Consider the following 23,025-nt stretch of genomic DNA (forward strand, 5'->3'; position numbering starts at 1 on the left):
GCGATCCGCGAGATGAACAGACGGGTGGGGGAGTGTGGGGAGGGGAGGGGCGACTGGGGGGGGGGCTTTGGCACAAATTGTGCCCTCCGCCACACGCCACTTGCTGGCTAGCGGAGTATATATGTTCACTACTGGCCATTAAAATTGCTACACCAGGAAGATGACGTGCTACAGACGCGAAATTTAACCGACAGGAAGAAGAAGCTGTGATATGCAAATGATTAGCTTTTCAGAGCATTCACACAAGGTTACCCTCGACGCAGCATCACAGACAGGAGCGCCTGCGACGGTGTACTCAACGACGAACCTGGGTGCACTAATGGCAAAACATCATTTTTTCGGATGAATCCTGGTTCTGTTTACGGCATCATGATGGTCGCATCTGTGTTTGGCGTCATCGCGGTGAATGCACACTGGAAGCGTGTATTCGTCATCGCCATACTGGCGTATGACACCGCGTGATGGTTCAAAAAATGGTTCAAATGGCTCTGAGCATTATGGGACTTTATTCTGAGATCATCGGTCCCATAGAACTTAGAACTACTTAAACCTAACTAACCTAAGGTGATCACACACATCCATGCCCGAGGCAGGATTCGAACCTGCGACAGTAGCGGTCGCGTGGTTCCACACTGTAGGGTCTTGAACCGCTCGGCTACGTCGGCCGGCGGAGTGATGGTATGGGGTGCCATTGGCTACACGTCTCGATCACCTCTTGTTCGCATTGACGGCACTGTGAACAGTGGACGTTACATTTCAGATGTACGACCCGTGGCTCTACCCTTCATTCGATCCCTGCGAAACCCTACATTTCAGAAGGATAATGCACAACCGCATGTTGCAGGTCCTGTATGGGCCTTCCTGGATACAGAAAATGTTCGACTGCTGCCCTGGCCAGCACATTCTCCAGATCTCACCAATTGAAAACGTCTGGTCAACGGTGGCCGAGCAACTGGCTCGTCACAATACGTCAGTCACTACTCTTGATGAACTGTGGTATCGTGTTGAAGCCGCATGGACAGCTGTACCTGAACACGCCATCCAAGCTCTGTTTGACTCAATGCCCAGGCGTATCAAGGCCGTTATTACGGCCAGAGGTGGTTGTTGTGGGTACTGATTTCTCAGGATCTATGCACCCAAATTGTGTGAAAATGTAACCACATGTCAGTTCTAGTATAATATATTTGTCCAATGAGTACCCATTTATCATCTGCATTTCTTCTTGGTGTAGCAATTTTAATGGCCAGTACTGTAGATGTAGATTTCGCATGTCCTGAATATTGAGTAGGTTGCCGAGGTTTTAAAATATGCCACTCGGGCACTCTTGTGTTCGCCCCAGTAAAACAATTGATAGTTGACTTGGTAGGGTCTGAAGTCCATTTCAAAATCTTTTAACGCCTGGTGCGTGGATGGGTTACCGTTGCACTGGACCCATTACTGCAGGGTCTAGACAGAAGAACATGAAGTTAATTGTCATCTACTGGTGCTTTTCTTGGGCGTGGGCAGTACCCTTTCAAAATGGTCGGCTTCCGCGAGAGCCTGTGCGCTCAGTCAGTATGCAGGAGGCGTGCAGGGGGCACGCAGCCGCCATTCATAAGCGTGTTGCCGCCTGTCACCGTGCTGTGGCGACCAGCTGTCAAACAAGAGGACACGTATGCAGGCGCGCGTGGCCCGACTGCCTAAACGCTACGAAAGTGGGCTGCGCCAAGTACACTACGCGTCTAGTGCTTTCACTGTAAGTATCGGATCTTTTGAGAGAAATACGTAACTGGGGGGGTGGAGTAGAGAAAGTTCCCTCTGAGTTGTTGTGGTCCTTGGGAGAGAAAGCCATGATAAACCTATTCCACCTGGAGTGCAAGGTACATGAGATAGGGGAAACGCCCACAGACTTAAAGAAGAATTTAATAATTAGAATTCAAAAAGCGACAGGTGCTGACAGGTCTGAATATTACTGAACTATCAGTTTAAAAAGTAATAGTTGCAAAATTTGATACAGTTACCTACAGAAGAATGGAAAGACTGGTTGAGACCGACATCGGGGAAAACCAGTTTAGGCGCTGGAGAATGGTAGGAACACCTTCAAATAGCTCTAAGCACTACGGGACTTCACATCTGAGGCCATCAGTCCCCTAGACTTAGAACTACTTAAGCCTAACTAACCTAAGGACATCACGCACATCTATGACCGAGGCAGTATTCGAACCTGCTACCGTAGCAGCAGCGCGGTTCCGGACTGAAGCGCCTAGAACCGCTCGGTCATAGCAGCCGTCTAGGAACACCTGAAGCAATCCCAGCAAACGATTTATCTTACAAGATGGATTAAAGAAAGACAAATCTACGTTTATAGAATTTGTGCATTTGAAGGAAGAATTGACAGTGTGACAATGTTGACTGGAATACACTCTTTGAATGTATGAAGGTAGCAGGGATAAAATACAGAGAAGGGAAGGTGATCCGCAACTTGTACAAAACCCAGACTGTTGTTACAGGAGGTGAAGAACTTCAAAAGTAAGCAGTAGTTGAGAAAACTGAGAGACGGAGTCGTATACTATTCCCGACATAATTCAAATATGAATTGAGGAAGAAAACCAATGGGAAATTTGGAACGGAAACTAAAGTTCAGAAAGTACAAATAAGGACTAGGAGGTTTGCCAGTGTTATTGCTATTCTGTCGGAGACAGCGCGAAGGACCTGGAAGAGCAGTTGAGCGGTATGGATAGCGGATAGTCAAGGACGTAGCCAAAGGTTTGAGCGCCGGGGAGAGGGGGCGGGGCGGAGTTTCAGGAATGGGCCCCTTTCCCCTTTCCCTCACCCACGTTCATTCTGAAATTATACACAACATATTTGCCGTGTAGTGAATTGAAAGATATTTTGTTTATCAAGTATACGGCGAAAAACTTTACGCGCTAGCTATAGTCAACAAGGCCATCGATAGATTTAAACTATCGATATAGCGATAGCACTATCGCTGTCCCCATTCTTACTATAGCAAAGACTAACTATTGTACATTGTCATTCTTACTTGAACTCTGTTGTTTTGTTAACCAGTTCAGTTCCTATTGGCAGTTGAATTTTGTGTAAGTGTTGCCGTTTATTGTTTTTGTGCTGCGTGCTGTTGTAATACTTTCTAACTATGGATAAGATAGCAAAAAGAATGAAGAGGAAAACCAATTCTGATTCGTCCACTAGTGTTACGGTTAGTTAAAATATGTATGCGCTACTATAATAGTCTAATTAAAATATAAAAACGCAGTAAATGAAGCAGACAAAACGGAATACAAACGCCTCAAAAATGAGATGACAGGAAGTGCAAAATGGCTAAGCAGGGATGGCTAGAGGACAAATGTAAGGATGTAGAGGCGTATCTCACTAGGGGTAAGATAGATACTGCCTACAGGAAAATTAAAGAGACCTTTGGAGGAAAGAGAACCACTTGCATGAATATCAAGAGTTCAGATGGAAACCCAGTTCTAAGCAAAGAAGGGAAAGCAGAAAGGCGGAAGGAGTATATAGAGGGTCTATACAAGGGCGATGTTCTTGAGTACAATATTATAGAAATGGAAGATGAGGTAGATGAAGTTGAAATGAGAGATATGATACTGCGTCAAGAGTTTGACAGAGCACTGAAAGACCTAAACCGAAACAAAGCCTCGGGAGTAGACAACATTTCGTTAGAACTACTGATAGCCTTGGGAGAGCCAGTCTTGATAAAACTCTACCATCTGGTGGGAAAGACGTATTAGACCGGCGAAATACCCTCAGACTTCAAGAAGAATATAATAATTCCAATCCCAAAGAAAGCAGGTGTTGACATATGTGAAAATGACCGAGCTATCAGTTTAATGAGTCACAGTTGCAAAATACTAACACGAATTCTTTACATACCAATGGAAAAACTGGTAGAAGCTGCCCTCGGGGAAGATCAGTTTGGATTCCGTAGAATGATGGAACACGTGAGGTAATACAGAGCCTACGACTTATCTTAGAAAATAGATTAAGGAAAGGCAAACCTACGCTTCCAGCATTTGTAGATTTAGAGAAAGCTTTTGACAATGTTGACTGCAATACTCTGTTTCTAATTTTGAAGGTGGCAGGGGTCAAATACAGGGAGCGAAAGGCTATTTAGAATTTGTACAGAAACCATATGGCAGTTATAAGAGTCTAGGGGCATGAAAGGGAAGGGAGTGAGACAGGGTTGTAGCCTGTCCCCGATGTTATTTAATCTGTATATTGAGCAAGCAGTAAAGGAAACGAAAGAAAAATTCGGAGTAGGTATTAAAATCCATGGAGAAGAAATAAAGACGTTGAGGTTCGCCGATGACATTGTAATTCTGTCAGAGACAGCAAAGGACGTGGAAGAGCAGCTGAACGGAATGGACAGTGTCTTGAAAGGAGGATGTAAGATGAAGATCAACAAAAGCAAAACGAGAATAATGGAATGTAGTCGAATTAAAACGGGTGATACTGAAGTAATTAGATTAGGAAACGAGACGCCTAAAGTGGTAAATTAGTTTTGATATTTGGGGAGCAAAATAACTGATGATGGTCGAATTAGAGAGGATATAAAATGTAGACTGGCAATGGCAAGGAATGTGTTTCTGAAGAAGAGAAATTTGTTAACATCGAGTATAGATTTAAGTGTCAGGAAGTCGTTTCTGAAAGTATTTGTATGGAGTGTGGCCATGTATGGAAGTGAAACGTGGACGATAATCAGTTTGGACAAGAAGAGAATAGAAGCTTTCGAAATGTGGTGCTACAGACGAATGCTGAAGATTAGATGGGAAGATCACATAACTAATGGAGAGGTATTGAATAGAATTAGGGAGAAGGGAAATTTGTGGCACACCTTGACTAGAAGAAGGGATCGGTTGGTAGGATATGTTCTGAGGCATCAAGGGATCACCAATATAGTATTGGAGTACAGCGTGGAGGGTAAAAATCGTAGAGGGAGACCAAGAGATGAATACACTAAGCAGATTCAGAAGCATGTAGGTTGCAGTAGGTACTCGGAGATGAAGAAGCTTGCACAGGATAGAGTAGTATGGAGAACTGCATCAAACCAGTCTCAGGACTGAAGACAACAACAACAACAATAGTCTAATTGCCTACCTACAGCAGTGAAGTTTTAGCACTGATAGAACTCTAGGATTGCAATTTTTCAGCATTCCAAGGGCAGCGGAGCGGTAAATATCTTCACGAAAACACTAAATTATAATCAGTGCATAAAAATACATTTGTATGTACCTGTGTCTTCCAAAAATCGCGTTGATCAATAAAAATATGGCCAAAACGGAGGTGGTTGCATTTCTCTAAAAATTTGCTCAAAATTCTATCATCGGTAGCCCATATTGCAACATAGCGCCCAATTTGGTCACCCGGGCGGTACTGAACTATGAAAACAATTTCGGATTCGGAACGATGGGTAAGATTTGTGATGTGATGACGGCACATTCTGCACTTCGTTCATTTCTAAAAGATGTCACATCCAATGCTTACATTCTGTAAATACGTGTAAACTCAAGTGCAGCTAAATACCGTATATATTTGTGAATATTACCTGATAATGGACATAATGGGAAGGGATTAGCTATGTATAAAACGATGCAGTGCACTCACCATCACCATTGCGTCTAACGACACTTGGTCCATGGTGTAATGTTCCTGTAATAACTCCATGTGATGATGGGCCTGCAGGTGCTCGAAAACTAGTTAATGGTACAATAAAACGTATGCAAATTCCAAAAAATGCGTGTGTTTTCATACTTATATCGAAATAAATCGCCAACTTAAGTCAAAGTTGCAGTTCTTCATTCATAAAGTGGAAGGGTGCAAATTCGAAGAGCATTTTAAAAACTGCTACCATATTTCTGCTGTAGTTTGGCTGATAATTATCTGAAAGTAGTTTCATGTAAACCAGAAAACATTGACAATTGCTTGGATAACAAAGGGAGTAAAGAACAAGAACAAATTAGGGGTGCTGTATCGCCTATCAAAGAACCGTTTATGTTTTGTGGAAGGGATGAACTACGCCTCTGAGGAGATAACGATGGGGGCGCCATTACCCCTTGAATTCCCAATAAGAAATATGGAAAATTTCGAGCCTTAGTAAGATATCGTGCTAAACATGATGAATCATTAAAAATCATCTATTAACAGCTAAATAAATGCCACTTATGTAAGTCCTAACATCCAAAACGATATTATAAATATATGTGTCAATCTACAAGTAATGATTTTGTTGAACTTCTTCCTGCAAAGTTTTCAAGAATTTTCTGTTCTGGGTAGAACTTGCTCAAGTACTTCCTCGACACTTTTACCTGTTGCGGAAAAGAAAGCTTTACAGTGGCTTTGCTAGTTATTGAATATATTTTCAGCTTTATATTAAAATTTTCAATGTATCTTGAAAAACCTAAGCGCACTTTGTCCTCAGTTCTTCAGTTTAGGGATGAACTACCTCAGAAAATTAAAGACATTCGTTCTGATGATAAATTTGAGACTGAATATCACAAGATATTTGAAAAATCATCAACCTTTCCTAAAGAAGTGTCCGAGTACATTATCAAGGTGCCTTGACAGCTATAGAAACCAACTGAAACAGATAACCATCCACACAACTCCTTGAAGTATATTATACAAGGACAGTATTTTTGCCAGCAACAGAGAGACAGATTGAAAATCTGGAGAAGAGATTTCATTGAAACAAGGATATCTCATCTTCAATCAAAATAATGTTACTCATAAACTGCCATCACCAGAATTTAGATAATATATCATGAACAGAAAGTTTACTTTGAGAATAGGATAACTCAGACTGAACTTGAAGCAGAGTACACATTATGATGTAAGAAATGATGTTGTGAAGAAATGTCTCACTACCCTACACAACTCATGTTGGCTATTGATGCTTGTGACAAGAACTTCTATCCAGACATGTGATATCTTTAGTGTGTAGTTGTATCTCTATCAGTGTCAACATGCGAAGCTGAGAGATCGTTTTCAATAATGAAATTAGGGAATACTTAAATCAAACATATTTTTTAAAAAATTAATTATCCAAGATGTCCATCTTTCTCTAAAACAAGTGATTGTTTAGTTAATAGAACTACTTAATCTCCTACATTCATAATGTAAGGACATAATCTTTCATTTCACTGTACTGTGTTAAATTATTTTTAGTTGAATTGGTTAACTCAGTTTATAATTTGCCTCTTGATATTGTATAAAGATAATTGACTTATAATATATTCACATAACAATTTGTAAGACTGAATTATAGATCAAATATTGTTTTAATCTATCTACAATTATTCAAATTAATTATTTTTATTCATATTCTTTTTTAGCAGTTTTCATTGCTTTTCAGATGTTCTATTATTATGTTCAAAATGCAGTGCTTTTAAGTTACTTTTGTAACATTACTTATCTTGATTTGGTGAATGGCTATTTATTTCTTAGACAGATAACATTTAATTTTAATGTTGATTTGAGTAATATTTCTGCAATATGCATAGTTCAGTAACATTTACATTTGAAGGCAGCTAGTGTTTGTAATTTTGTGCTTTGAATCTATGCATAAAAAGTGTGCATTGTGGAATGATGATGTCTTTAGCTTTTACTGGTTGGTTGATTTGGTGGAAGAGACCAAACAGCGAGGTCATTGTCTCATGGGATTATGGAAGGTAGTCAGTCATGCCCTTTCAAAGGAACCATCCCAGCATTTGCCTGAAGCGATTTAGGGAAACGACAGAAAACCTAAATCAGGATGGTCGGATGTGGGATGTAACCATCATCCTCCCAAATTCAAGTCTAGTGTGCTAACCACTGTGCCACCTCGCTCGGCAAAGTTTTAATACAAGAATTATGTTCTACTGTGAAATGTCTTATTTGAAACATCTTTGGAAGAGTGTGTTTATAACCACTATAGCTCTAACATATTTTTAAATAAATGAGTTATATATGATGGCAGATGTGGCAGATCATAGAGGAATTTATTAGCACCAAAGACTTTTTAGCCATATCCCCATTGATAAATACAAATTCATTTATGAGGTCACAGACATTAGAAGTCTAGATGAAATCAATACATGAGTCAAAGTTAAGATCACAAAACTTCAGCTTAAAGCATTTATGTATTCAGATTTATCTTATAAATAAATTTTGTACCTAGAGTTTCAACATGACTGTTGAAACAATAGTTTTTTGAAAAAAGTTCTTGATCTCTTAATGAAATGGGCGAATTTTAATGAAATGAAAGATACTTTAATAAAATTCGACACTGAATTGAGGAACTTGGGTGCATTGATATGCTGAAGGAATTATTACTTGTTTTCACATAAGACACAAATTTAAATACAACATTATAGTAGGAGAAAGACAGCTGATTTCAAAAGAGATTTGAATGCATTTGATTTTATAGGTTAGTTAACCCAGTGTTAACTTTCCTCTGCAATACGGTACCGAAACTTATATTAGAAGACTGCACTGTGTTTTATTAGCAAAACATTACATTATATCAAATTTTCAATTCATTTGACAATAGAGTGAAGTTATCGTATTTCCAAATTAGAAATAATTAATTGTGCATGTGGGGATACCTCATATATGCTGTTGAAATTACAAAGTTTTTCTTGCTTAGTACGACAGACCACGTACTAGTTGTATGAAGGCCTTCCAATAGCGAATTATATCAATAAAATTGGAAAATAAATAGTTTTCAGATTGTGATTCTTGAGTTTCTCCCGGCGTATTTGATAATCAAAATATCCAAGGGTGTACTGCCGGTCTACAGTGTCCAACGGGCACAATATTTCGGCGATCATACATGTCGCCATCATCAGGTGAACTGACGGACTGAGCTCCTGTGAACGTGCCGGCACGGAGATCCGTACACTATGACTGCTCAGGGGGAACTGGGTTCGGTCGCGGCGGCGGCCGATTTAAATACCCTCCGCCCGCGTCGCGCTCACTCCGCCGTCCGCGCCCCGCGCCACGGTCGCGCGGTGGAACAGTTTGCGACGGCGTCTGAGATGACGTCGGTGTGATGGCTCTGTCCGCCGTGGTCGTCACAACTATACATTTGCTCGATTTACTCTTTATTAACCCAATGGCTGGTTCCCAAGCCTTGCTAAGATTATAGCCACAGTCACGGTTTATGAGGTCGTCATTGGTGCGAATTTTGATGGCCTCTCTAACAACGCTGTCCCAGTATCTCGCCGTCTGTACCAGAATCCTCGTGCGTTCATACTCCATAGCGTGATTTTCCGACAAACAATGTTCAGCGACCGCCGACTTGCTCGGATACATCAGTCGAGTGTGCCTCTGGTGTTCACGGCATCGATCCTCGACGGTACGCATCGTCTGACCAATATACGACTTCCCACATTGACACGGAATCTGGTACACGCCGGCCTTCCTCAAACCGAGGTCATCTTTGGCGCTCCCCACCAGTTCAAATGGTTCAAATGGCTCTGAGCACTATGGGACTTAACAGCTGTGGTCATCAGTCCCCTAGAACTTAGAACTACTTAAACCTAACTAACCTAAGGACATCACACACATCCATGCCCGAGGCAGGATTCGAACCTGCGACCGTAGCAGTCGCGCGGTTCCGGACTGCGCGCCTAGAACCGCGAGACTACCGCGGCCGGCGCTCCCCACCAGTGCACGAGTTTTATTCGTAGGACAAAACACAGTTCCGACCCGGTGTTTCTTCAAAATGCGGGCGATTTTCCCCGAGAGTGCGCCTGTATATGGGATAAACGCAGTGCCTACCTCCTCCCTTGTGATTTCATCCATCTCCACAGGTTGTGCTGTAGTGGTTGGGCGGAGAGCACGTTGAATCTGCCACTCTGAGTACCCATTTTTTCGAAATACAGTTCTCAGATGTTCCAATTCCTGGGGTAGACTCTCTGCGTCAGAGATAGTGCGCGTCCTATGTACTAGAGTTTTAAGTACCCCATTCCTCTGTGAAGGGTGGTGGCAGCTGTCTGCGTGCAAATACAGATCAGTGTGCGTTGTCTTCCGATGCACCCCATGACCTAGGGTGCCGTCAGGCCTTCTCTTGACCAAGACGTCAAGGAAAGGTAATTTACCCTCCGTTTCAGTCTCCATAGTGAATTTGATGTTGGGGTGTATGGAGTTTAGATGTGTAAGGAAGTCAAGGAGTTTATCCATACCACGTGGCCAGATGACGAACGTGTCGTCCACGTAACGGAAAAAGCAAGTAGGTTTCCATTCGGATGACGACAGGGCTTCCTCCTCGAAGTTCTCCATGTACAAATTCGCTACCACCGGTGAGAGCGGGCTACCCATGGCGACTCCCTCCGTTTGTTCGTAGAATTCTCCATTAAAAAGAAAATACGTGGAAGTCAAGACCTGCCTAAAAAGTTCAGTGGTCTTCTCGTCAAACTTCTGACTAATCAATTCTAGTGACTCTCGCAGGGGTACCCTCGTGAACAAGGAAACGACGTCAAAACTCACAATGATATCTGACTTACCCAACGTGAAGCTATCACTGATAAGATGCATCACTGATATGAACTGACATGCATCACTGATAAGATGCAGAGCCTGCTAAATGACGATTCCTACCGGAAGATCTGCGTTGACCCTACAAAGAAGGTGGACAACAAGACGAGGTCGCTTCTCAAGGACGCTGATTTACCGGAGGGTGACGCTAAGAAATTGTTACCCCAAGGTCCGGTACCGCCTGGACTATATGGACTCCCGAAGGTTCACAAAGAGGGGTTACCATTACGCCCCATTGTCAGCAACATCAGGGCACCTACATATTTGTTGGCCAAATACCTGACGGGAATATTAAGTCCTTATGTCGGTAAATGCCCTCATCACATCCGTAATTCCGTGGATTTTGTTAAACGCCTTGATAGCTTCACGTTGGGTGAGTCAGATATCATGTTCACGAGGGTACCCCTGCGAGAGTCACTAGAATTGATTAGTCAGAAGTTTGACGAGAAGACCACTGAACTTTTTAGGCAGGTCTTGACTTCCACGTATTTTCTTTTTAATGGAGAATTCTACGAACAGACGGAGGGAGTCGCCATGGGTAGCCCACTCTCACCGGTGGTAGCGAATTTGTACATGGAGAACTTCGAGGAGGAAGCCCTGTCGTCATCCGAATGGAAACCTACTTGCTTTTTCCGTGACGTGCACGACACGTTCGTCATCTGGCCACATGGTATGGGTAAACTTCTTGACTTCCTTACACACCTAAACTCCATACACCCCAACATCAAATTCACTATGGAGACTGAAACGGAGGGTAAACTACCTTTCCTTGACGTCTTGGTCAAGAGAAGGCCTGACGGCACCCTAGGTCATGGGTTAATCAAGAGTAAATCGAGCAAATGTATAGTTGTGACGACCGCGGCGGAGGGAGTGCGCCGCGGGCGGAGGGTATTTAAATCGGCCGCCGCCGCGACCGAACCCAGTTCCCCCTGAGTAGCCATAGTGTACGGATCTCCGTGCCGGCACGTTCACAGGAGCTCAGTCCGTCAGTTCACCTGATGATGGCGACATGTATGATCGCCGAAATGTTGTGCCCGTTGGACACTGTAGACCGGCAGTACACCCGTGGATATTTTGATGAGTTTTCAGATTGTGTGAAAACCATAAGCCTTTTTAAGGTCCTCTTTAACAAACTGGACCCTTCCCTTTGACAATATTCTGGCGACATCCTTAGATAGCGTGTTGAAAAGAAGGTATAAAATGAATATCGACAAAGTAAAACAAAGATAATGGAGTGTTGTTTAATTAAACCAGATGGTGCTGAGGAAATTAAATTAGAAAATCAGACACTTACAGAAAAATACTTCATGATGGCTGAAGTAGGGAGGATTTAAACTGCAGGACTGGTGTTAGCAAGAAAAGCATTTATGAGGAAAAGAAATTTAGAAACATCGAATGTAAATCGAAGTAATAATATTGAGTAGGAAGCACTTCTTAATCTTCTTCAAAAGAATGTAGAACAATTCTACAGATTAGGTAGATAAATTGAATAACTAATGAGGAGGAACTTAGATCGATATGGGGGGTCTTGTACTGACTTCCAGCACTGCCTGATGTGGGTTTCACCATGAACTACTGGTGTAATAAAGGGATTATACAGATTCTGAGCGGCTGAATGGAAGGAGGATCAGTTGACAGCACGCATCCTGTGGCATCATGGACTCTTCCTTTTGGTAACAGGGGATGGGAGGAGGGCGTTTAGGGCAGGCATGGGAGGGAGTGAGGAGTGGAAGCTGTAAAAAGTTTAGAGGGAAGCCAAGGCTCAAATATAATTTTTAGGTTCAAATGGATGTAAGTTGCAGTAGGCATGCAAAGATGACGATAATTGCACAGGATAAGCTAGGGTAGAGAGCTGCATCAAATCAGGCTGCAGACTGTGAACCACAACACAAAACGCATCAGACTGGTGAAATGCTATTATCATCTACGATGTCGCAGATGGTGAGCTCAGACAAGACGGTACTAACGTCCAACAACTAAAGTCATTGCTGGGAACGGGCAACTAATGTGTGCAATTAGAACTGGGTGATGCATTACAGTGTTAAATTCTAATTGTATCGTAGGTAACAAACACTAAAGCAGATTACTTTTAATTAATCATTAATTTTATTCTACAAAATGGTCATTGATTAAATAGAACTTCCAAAAGTTTCTCCAGTTTATGATGAAAATGGCCACGGTTTTCAAATTGTAATCTACCACTTACTGCACGTCTTTGGCCTTGAAACATTAGCTCCACATGCAGTACATAGTTTTCCTGAAATTGATATCAGCATACTATTCTACCAGAATGTATCTAGTGCCGTTTGAAGTACTTATGGTTCTGTTGTTGGTGACATCGTTTCAAAATTAAGTATCTTTAATGACATAAGGGTTGGCAGATGGTCTCGATGCCATAAAGCGGGCCACTTATGGAAATAGACTGGCGCCACGGTGCTCGCTGCGCATTGCTGTCCACCTGCTGATCTTTGTCCGGACGGAAACCCCAACTTTGGATACTTTGGCATACAGCATACCTGACTACTGCAGCCGCAACATGACAAAAATCAGCCTGCTAATAAATACTGACTGACTGGCCAGACTGGTCATGTTCTAAAGCAGCGAATCACTGATTCATTAACCGTCACAGTGACGGCCTCCTCCATGTTCCTGCAGCCGCTCTGCCGTCATGATGAGAGGACTGTCTGCCTAAGGGGTCCAGCCACCGCCTAATGGGGAGAGGGTGGAACTGAGGCCCTCCTAGCTATCAGTCCACTGTGGAGCTTACCAGCGTCACTGGCTGCCAGCAAGCCGCCAGCCTGGGATTTACTCCCTTGGCTTCTGCGTCCATCACTTGCCATTTCCCCACAACCAGCAGACACTGTCAACCTGCTACGCCAGCCCTCATGTTGCTCGACCACTGCTGGAACTGTCGACTATGCAAGAACGTGTCAATCCTAGACCGCGCTAGGCATAGCGGTGGCTGGAGTCCTACTATTACGCTTCGCTACTGTGGTCCGTGGGTCTTCTCCCGACATCCAGTATTGCCAGATTTTGGAATGTGTTTCACTATGAACTACTGGGTGTAATAAAAGTATTATACAGCTTCTGATCGGCTTCTGAGTTACTGCAATCCACCATTCTCCAGCAGAGAATGCCCATGCTCTCTGCATATGCGAAATATATATATGACCAACACAGAAGAAGCATCGACCATATAGAAGGAATACACATGTGAAAACGTTTGACCGATTTACACACGGAATCTGTCTGGATTGCGTAATGTTAACTGTTCCTCTTGACAAGTTTTAGCTATAGGCCTAATCAGAGGAATATAGAACTTCAAACATAAACTCAGTTATCACATAATCAACTATACTGTACTTTAAAGTTATAAGTTTTACTTATCACTGTGAAATACAGTACAGTTGTGAACGTAATACATTATAGTTATGTTTTTTTTATATCTTGTGATTGATAAGGGCAAACTGCAGACAAGAAATAGTAAGCACAATGCAATCGAGGAAAAATGTGTGTATGGGTGCTAAGAAAGATCTCCGACCTATACAGAGTGATTCACGAAGATATGCAAATATCCTCGTGATGATTTTATTCTACAAGTGAAACTAAAGAAAAAAGTTCAGATAAACATAGGTCCGCAAGTTCTTAGTTACGGAGTAACGGCTAATAAAATATTTTGTATGTAATTTAGCAACTTCGCTAATATGAAGCCATCGCAAAACCGTATGAGGTTAAAGTAAAGCACAATTTCTATTTACTTTGTTGTTATTCGTCTGGTGAATCTAATAAAACATGTCCCAGACGTGTGTATGCAATAGTTTTCCAGAACATCCAGAGAAGCAAAGATTATTATACAAGTAATTTTTTTTACTTTTCATTGAGAATGTAAAAACGTTTATGTCATTGTTGGCAAGCGTTAGTGAGTTGTTTCATTCGTTTCCTAATCTTGAAACGAGTTAGTCGTCTGTGTTGTTCAGCGAAAGAACATAAAAACAGTGTATTTAAGTGAAGCCACATTGTAAGTGTTGTAGTTTGTAGATTATTTATGAAATAGGGATGCCTTTAAAACTTACGACAGAGGAATACGTCGATATGGCGTTTATTTATGGCAAATGTGATGGTAATGACACGGCTGCAGTTAACAGATATCGCTTATGTTATCCAACTCGGAGGATTCCGAATGCACGAACAATTAGTGGAGTATTTCGAATGTTACAGGAGACAGGTTCTCTACCTATCGTTCATAATCAGTACGAGCACTCTGTACCTGAAGACGATGGTGAGGATATTATGGATGTTATGCAACGTAGCCTGGTTAACAGTACACGACGTATCTCTTAACGATTAGGCATTTCACAGTGTAAGGTATGGCGTACACTGAAGTACAATAATCTGTATCGTAACCATGAACAAAAAGTGCATCATTTACGTCTGGAAGATCCTGCCCTTCGCCGGCCGAAGTGGCCGTGCGGTTAAAGGCGCTGCAGTCTGGAACCGCAAGACCGCTACGGTCGCAGGTTCGAATCCTGCCTCGGGCATGGATGTTTGTGATGTCCTTAGGTTAGTTAGGTTTAACTAGTTCTAAGTTCTAGGGGACTAATGACCTCAGCAGTTGAGTCCCATAGTGCTCAGAGCCATTTGAACCATTTTTGATCCTGCCCTTCGCTTGGAATTGTGCAACTGATTAAATACTAATCGGCAGTTACACAAATACATTTTATTTACTGATGAGGCACAGTTTACTCGAGATGGCATAAACAATTTACATAACGAGTACGTATGGTCTGAAGTAAACCCACATGCAACAGTGCAACGCAATTTCCAGCAGCGATTTAGCATAAATGTGTGGTGTGGTATAATCAACACACACTCTAGTGGACCACTCATTTTCCCAGGACGTCTAACTGGCGAGTACAATTCCTTCAAGAAGAAATGCCCCGCTTGCTCGAAGATGTTCCACTTGCCACGCGATTGCAAATGTATTTTTAACATGACTGAGCGCCTCCACATTTCACCAACGCCGTTACTACACATTTAAATGAATATTTTTCCCAGAAATGGATTGGTCGTCGTGCTACACGTCGTGGCCACCCATATTGCCCGATTTATATGGGGACGGATGAAGGACATAGTTTATGAGGACTATGTCAATACATATGAGGCATTACTTGCTCTCATTATGAATGCATTGTTCATACACATGCAGCTAAATGCATTGAACTCGGTGCAGACATTTTTCAACATTTATTGTGAATGTATTGTGAAATTGTATGTACGCTATACTACTTCCTTAACACTGAGCTTTGTTTTTCCGGTTTAACATGAATTCACGTGTGCTATGGTATTAATAAAATCAGATTATCTGACACATTCATACAGTTTCAGTTAACGTTATTACCATCATTTTTTCCAAAATTAAATTCGCTACACTTCTGTTGAAAACTTTATGCAATTGTCCGGAATTTAATAAAATAAATTGGGCCAAGTAGTTAATAAATTAAAGATTATACGAAATTACGTCCTTGCTTCTCTGGATGTTCTCGAAAACTACTGCAGATACACGTCTGGGACAGGTTTTATTAGATTCACCGGATCATTAACAACAAAATAAATGGAAAGAGTACCTTATTTTAACCTCGTACAGTTTTGCGATGGCTTCATTTTACCGAAGTTGCTAAATTTCTGACAAAATCTTTTATCACCCGTAACTCCGAAGCTAAACATTTGCAGAACTATGTTTATATGAACTTTTTTCTTTAGTTTTACTTGTAGAATAACATATTAAAATATATGCATATCTTTGTGAATCATCCTGTACAAGAATCTGTTATGCTATATAGTGTCTGACCGAGTGCTCTGTAGAGTTTTGATAAGATGGTTGGTAATGTGCTGGCTGTGCACATGACATTATGAGTTTTCATCAATGAAACTGTTGTTATAACGTGATTCGATTGCATTTCAAGAACAAATTAACACAGGTACCACTCACTTCACGCAACCGTTAATCCATGGTTATACAATGTTTAAATTCAGTTTAATGAGCGAGTTTCCTACTAATAAAACTATTATTTGACTCATAAAATGCTAATATGCTCCACCTTATACGTGAAATGTATGCATTGAGCCTGTACGGCTCATAATTGTAATTTAAACACTTCCCTACTAAGGTACTGAAAATATTAAATAACTGAAACACAGTGTGTGGATGCTTTGAAAATCTTTGCGACAAAATGCCTTCTGGAACCTGGAAGAATCGTATGAAAAGGAATGCTAGCAATCTTATGCTGACTAAATACATGCACCATGCGGTAAACGGTTCTCACTGAATAAATAATTTTGTTGAAGGCGAAATATCAATCAGATCCCCAGTACTGAATAATTTATAAGTCCATAACCAAAGGGCTTCTTGAAAAGAAACGTATAAACGTTCTTAGTTTAATGATAGGAAGGTGTGTGAACAAAAATAGAAATATTTTGTGCCAATTGTTAATTATTGCAACCCAAAGACATCTTTTACATGAAGAATAGAGTTAAAGTTACCTGAACCATGTGGTATTCATACCACTACAGGACAAAGACTTAACTCACAATGTAATTATGAAGCCAACAGAAAATACTAGCAATCGTTAGATGAATGAATCTATAAGTAGCTTACATTAGATGTACTTTTTGTTCCAATTGATCTATAGTGAGGAGATGGTTCAAATGGTTCAAATGGCTCTGAGCACTATGGGACTTAACATCTGTGGTCATCAGTCCCCTAGAACTTAGAACTACGTAAACCTAACTAACCTAAGGACATCACACACATCCATGCCCGAGGCAGGATTCGAACCTGCGACCGTAGCAGTCGCGCGGTTCCGGACTGAGCGCCTAGAACCGCTAGACCACCGCGGCCGGCATAGTGAGGAGATCCCCTGGGATGTGAAACTTATGAGAAGAGAAGAATACACAGTAAATACTTACAAAATAAGGACAGATATGAAAATCTATCTTCCACAAAACCCAAATGAAACTACCCTTATAGATGTGCGATTGTTAAAAATATTAAGCATATTTACATTTAAAAGTCTATAGAACTTGTCAGCAAATATTAAATCTTCAGTACACTTAGTTGGCTACGCTCTTGCAAACACACATAATCAAATAAAATAAAAACAATTTTACATCATTTATTCATAATGATCATATTACTGCCCAAAATTTGTACAGAAGATGTTCCTAGAGGCGGCGCGATCTGTTCACAAAATTTTATGACAGTAGATGGAGTGGTGTTCCTGGATTCGACAGGTATGTGTGACAACATTCCATAAATGTCGAATTTTTATTCATCAGCACAAAAACATACACTTAAAAGCAATACCCAAACAAGAGGCTAGTGGCAAATTACAAGTTTTTTACGACCATATAAGTAGCAACCACAAAACGTAAAATAATTTAAAACAATACAAAATAGTATTAGTATAATAACATTACACAATATTTGCACTCGCATATAGTTCAAACGACCTCATACGAAGTGTAACAGACCCTTAGTTTGAATAAGAGGGTTCAACAGAAAACACAGTAATCAAACTGAACTTTAAAGTTAACTGATTAAACTGACGAATGTTGTTTAACTAACACACAGTGAGGGCCTCCCATTAGGCCACACAATGTTACAACAGTCTCTCAGTCTCAAATAGTAATAAGTCGTAGCAATTTTAGTGAAGAGCCCAGAATGTGAAAATATTTAGTCGACGGCAATTTACATAGGGAATAATGATTATCGTAATAAAATAATATAAATCAGAGCTGGTGCGGAAAGATCTAAGTGTACGTTTTTTCCGCGGGCTGTTCGAAGCTGGAGTGGTGGAGGAATAGTCTCAAGGTTCTGGCAGCCGATTAAGTGGGAACTGCAGCGTACTCATGTAGATGTCGATCACGGAGCCCTTTCAACATCCTGCAGGTATTTTTGATCTTGGCAAAGGTCGCCGCTCGCTGGTTCCGCTAGTGCCCACAACTCAAAAAGCCCGCCGAACCGAAGCAGCGAAAATATTTCATTTGTGCCAGGCCAGCACGGGTGCTTCCTTTAGCCACCTAATCACGATGGATGATCACTGTGGTCCCGTGACGAAGGAGCAAATGTAGTAGTGGAAACATGTGGATTCCTCACCTCCGAAAAAGGCAAAGTGGTGGTAGCGTTTTTTGGGAATGCCAAGCTGTGATGCTAACAGATTATGCTCGCAAATGACAGACGGTCACGGGAGCACACATTACCATATAAAAAGTATCCGGACACCTGCTAGTGGTCATCAAATTCAATAAGCGAAAAACAACGGCATACTACAACTACACAACCTCTGCACTTGTGGTAGAGAGATCGGAAATGACGATGGGGTGATTTTCGATAAGCAGAGTTGGTAGTTTTTGCTGACGATACTAGTGTCATAACAAATCACATTAGAGGGAAAACAACAGAATAGCTAGTAAATGATATTTTCCGAAGAATTATTAAGAGGTTGTCTGAAAAAAAACTGTCCCTAAATTTTGAAAGAATCACACTACATTCATTTCGGTACAACGGATAGAGTCTCACCTACAACTGATGTAGCACATCAGCAGCTGCCAGTAAATACGGTAGAATGCCCTAAATTTTTGGGTGTACATATTGATGAAAACTTGAACTGGAAGAAGCATATTGCTGAGCTCAAATAATTAAGTTCTGTTTCATTTGTTCTTGGTATAATTGCTAATCTTGGAAAGAAACATTATCAACCTCCTGACCTATTTTTCATGTTTACATTCAATAATGTCTTACCGAATAATTTTCTGTGGTAACTTATAACTTAGAAAGGAAGTAGCGATTGCAAAAAAGCGATTACTAAAAATAATATGTGGTGTTCACCCACGTACGTCACGTAGGTACCTCTTCGAGGAGCTAGACATTTTCACTCCCCCGTCACAATGCATATATTCGCTAATGAAATTCGTGATAAATAATCCTTCACAATTTGAAAAGAACACGTGTGCAACAGTAGAGAGAAAAATGACCTTTATTACTCATTATTACAGCTGTCAGGGCTCCGAAAGGAGTTCACTATGTATAAACAAAAATTTTTGATCATGTACCCACTAACATGTCCGCCCCGATATCTGAGTGGTCAGCGCGGGGGTCTGTCACGCCAAGGGGCCCGGGTTCGACTCCTGGTTGGTTCGGAGATTTTCTCCGCTCAGGGACCGGGTGTTGTGTTGTCCTCATTCTCATTTCATCATCACCAGTGGAAGGCACCGGGAAACCACCACTGGTATCACTTCCATAGACGCTCATGCGATGGTCCTCTCTGACGAGGCTTCCCCCATGACAGTACCTACCGTAAGGCAGAGCACAAAGCTTTAACCCACTAACATAAAATGTCTGACAGGTAGCGAAGCAAATTCTGAATCTAATTTAAAATCATTTCTCCTAGACAACTCCTTCTATTCCGTTGATGAATCTCTACTTAAAAATTGGTAGCCAGTAAAAAAGTAAGATAAAAAAAATCAAAATAAAATGAAGAATAAAAAGCGTAAGCAAAGAAGGGAAAGCAGAAAGGTGGAAGGAGTATATAGAGGGTCTATACAAGGGCGATGTACTTGAGGACAATAGTATGGAAATGAAAGAAGATGTAGATGAAGATGAAATGGGAGATACGATTCTGCGTGAAGAGTTTGACAGAGCACTGAAAGACCTGAGTCGAAACAATGCCCCGAGAGTAGACAAGATTCCATTGGAACTACTGACGGCCTTGGGGGAGCCAGTCTTGACAAAACTCTGCCATCTGGTGAGCAAGATGTAAGAGACAGGCGAAATACCCTCGGAATTTAAGAATAATATAACAATTCCAATCCCAAAGAAAGCAGGTGTTGACAGAAGTGAAAATTACCGAACCATCAGTTTAATAAGTCACAGCTGCAAAATACTAACGCGAATTCTTTACAGACGAATGGAAAAACTGGTGAAGCCGACCTCGGGGAAGATCAGTTTGGATTCCTTAGAAATGTTGGAACACGTGAGGCAATACTAACCCTACGACATACCTTAGAAAATAGATTAAGGAAAGGCAAACCTACGTTTCGAGCATTTGTAGACTTAGAGAAAGCGTTTGACAATGGTGACTGAAATACTCTCTTTCAAATTCTAAAGGTGGCAGGGGTAAAACACAGGGAGTGAAAGGCTATTTACAATGGGTACAGAAACCAGATGGCAGTTATAAGAGTCGAGGGGCATGAAAGGCAAGCAGCGGTTGGGAAGGGAGAGAGACAGGGTTGTAGCCTCTCCCCAATGTTATTCAGCCTGTACATTGATCAAGCAATAAAGCAAACAAAAGAAAATTCGGAGTAGGTATTACAATCCATGGAGAGGAAATAAAAACTTTGAGGTTCGCCGATGACATTGTAATTCTGTCAGAGACAGCAAAGGACTTTGAAGAGCAGTTGAACGGAATGGACAGTGTCTTGAAAGGAGGATATAAGATGAACATCAACAAAAGCAAAACGAGGATAAAGGAATGTAGTCGAATGAAGTCGGGTGATGCTGAGGGAATTAGATTAGAAAATGAGACACTTAAAGTAGTAAAGGAGTTTTGCTATTTGGGGAGCAAAATAACTGATGATGGTCGAAGTAGAGAGAATGTAAAATGTAAACTGGCAATGGCAAGGAAAGCGTTTCTGAAGCAGAGAAATTTGTTAACATCGAGTATAGATTTAAGTGTCAGGAAGTCGTTTCTGAAAGCATTTGTATGGAGTGTAGACATGTATGGAAGTGAAACATGGACGATAAATAGTTTGGACAAGAAGAGAATAGAAGCTTTCGAAATGTGGTGCTACAGAAGAATGCTGAATATTAGATGGGTAGATCACATAACTAACTAGAAGGTATTGAATAGAATTGGGGAGAAGAGGAGTTTGTGGCACAACTTGACAAGAAGAAGGGACCGGTTGGTAGGACATGTTCTGAGGCATCAAGTGATCACAAATTTAGCATTGGAGGGCAGCGTGGAGGGTAAAAATCGTAGAGGGAGACCAAGAGGTGAATGCACTAAACAGATTCAGAAGGATGTAAGTTGCAGTAGGTACTGGGAGATGAAGAAGCTTGCACAGGATAGGATAGCATGGAGAGTTGCATCAAACCAGTCTCAGGCCTGAAGACCACAGCAACAAGAAGTGCAGTTGCATGAGTAGGACTAAAAATAATAATGTGTTCATTAGTGTGTGTTCATTAATGTTAGTAGTAATCATGTACGTACGTATCCTGCAAACTGACTCGTTCCACATCATTTCGATAAATGAATCGTTCAAATGGCTCTGAGCACTATGCGACTTAACTTCTGAGGTCATCAGTCGCCTAGAACTTAGAACTACTTAAAGCTAACTAACCTAATGACATCACACACATCCATGGATTCGAACCTGCGACCGTAGCGGTCGAGACTGTAGCGCCTAGAACCGCACGGCCACTCAGGCCGGCTGTAACAAGGAACTATCTGTCTCGAGGTGGAAAATTTCCTGAACAAATTAAATGTAGACTTCTACAATCAGTGTCTCCACCACATCATGAATAGCTGAAAAAAAAAGGAGTGTCAGGTTTCAGGGAGGATACGTATAAAAGTTTCATGGTCGCAGTTTCAGTTTCTCGAGGATATTAAACCTCCATGTCTACCTCAGGTATGTATCCTGCAGTTGCCATCTGCCTACTTGTCTCTGAATGGGAAGACCCAGCCGGTGAGTAATTAGCAACTAGCCCGTGGATGCGTTCCGGATGCCGCTAGCGCGCGGCATCCTCAGCGCTATGTGGTCCGGAACGGCGCTGCTGCGGCGCCTCTCCTCTCGTCTGCTCGCCTCACGCTCGGCCGGCGCGGGCCGCGGGTCCGGTTGGCGGGCGGCCCCCGCCGCTGTTCACGGCTCGCCAAGCCGCCGCTGCGGACTTTCGCGGACGTCCGGAGCTCTGCCAGCGACTCGCTCTCCTCGCTCGCTTTCGCCAAGGTCGGGTCGGCGTCCAGCCACGATTCCAAATTGTGTCGTATGCGAAATTTCGGTCCACACGTGATGCCGTGCAACACTCCCACTTTCTCTGGCTGAGACGCGCACTCTGTAAATATTCTACGTGATCAAGAATAGTTCATCTGATACCGCCGCAGACGTACTGTCACCGTACATAATGTGTAACGGCGTTTTGTATGAAGTTCTTCCTCTCACTCCGTGCGCCACTACCAGGCAGAGACATCGGAACTTTCCTTGCTAGACAGAAGTGCAATGAGATCAGGTATCGTTCTGGACGGACAGTCTTCTTGGTTGGGTGCTAATTCGTAGTTAGAAGTTATCAGTGCGATTGTAAGTAGTTCGTTGAATACTCCATCAGAACAGGCCTTTGAAGGCCCAAGGGTACCGACCTGCCGCCGTGTCATCCTCAGCCCGCAGGCGTCACTGGATGCGGATATGGAGGGGCATGTGGGCAGCACACCGCTCTCCCGGCCGTAT

Source organism: Schistocerca nitens, chromosome 1 (genome assembly GCF_023898315.1).
Source record: "Schistocerca nitens isolate TAMUIC-IGC-003100 chromosome 1, iqSchNite1.1, whole genome shotgun sequence".
NCBI lineage: Eukaryota > Metazoa > Arthropoda > Insecta > Orthoptera > Acrididae > Schistocerca > Schistocerca nitens.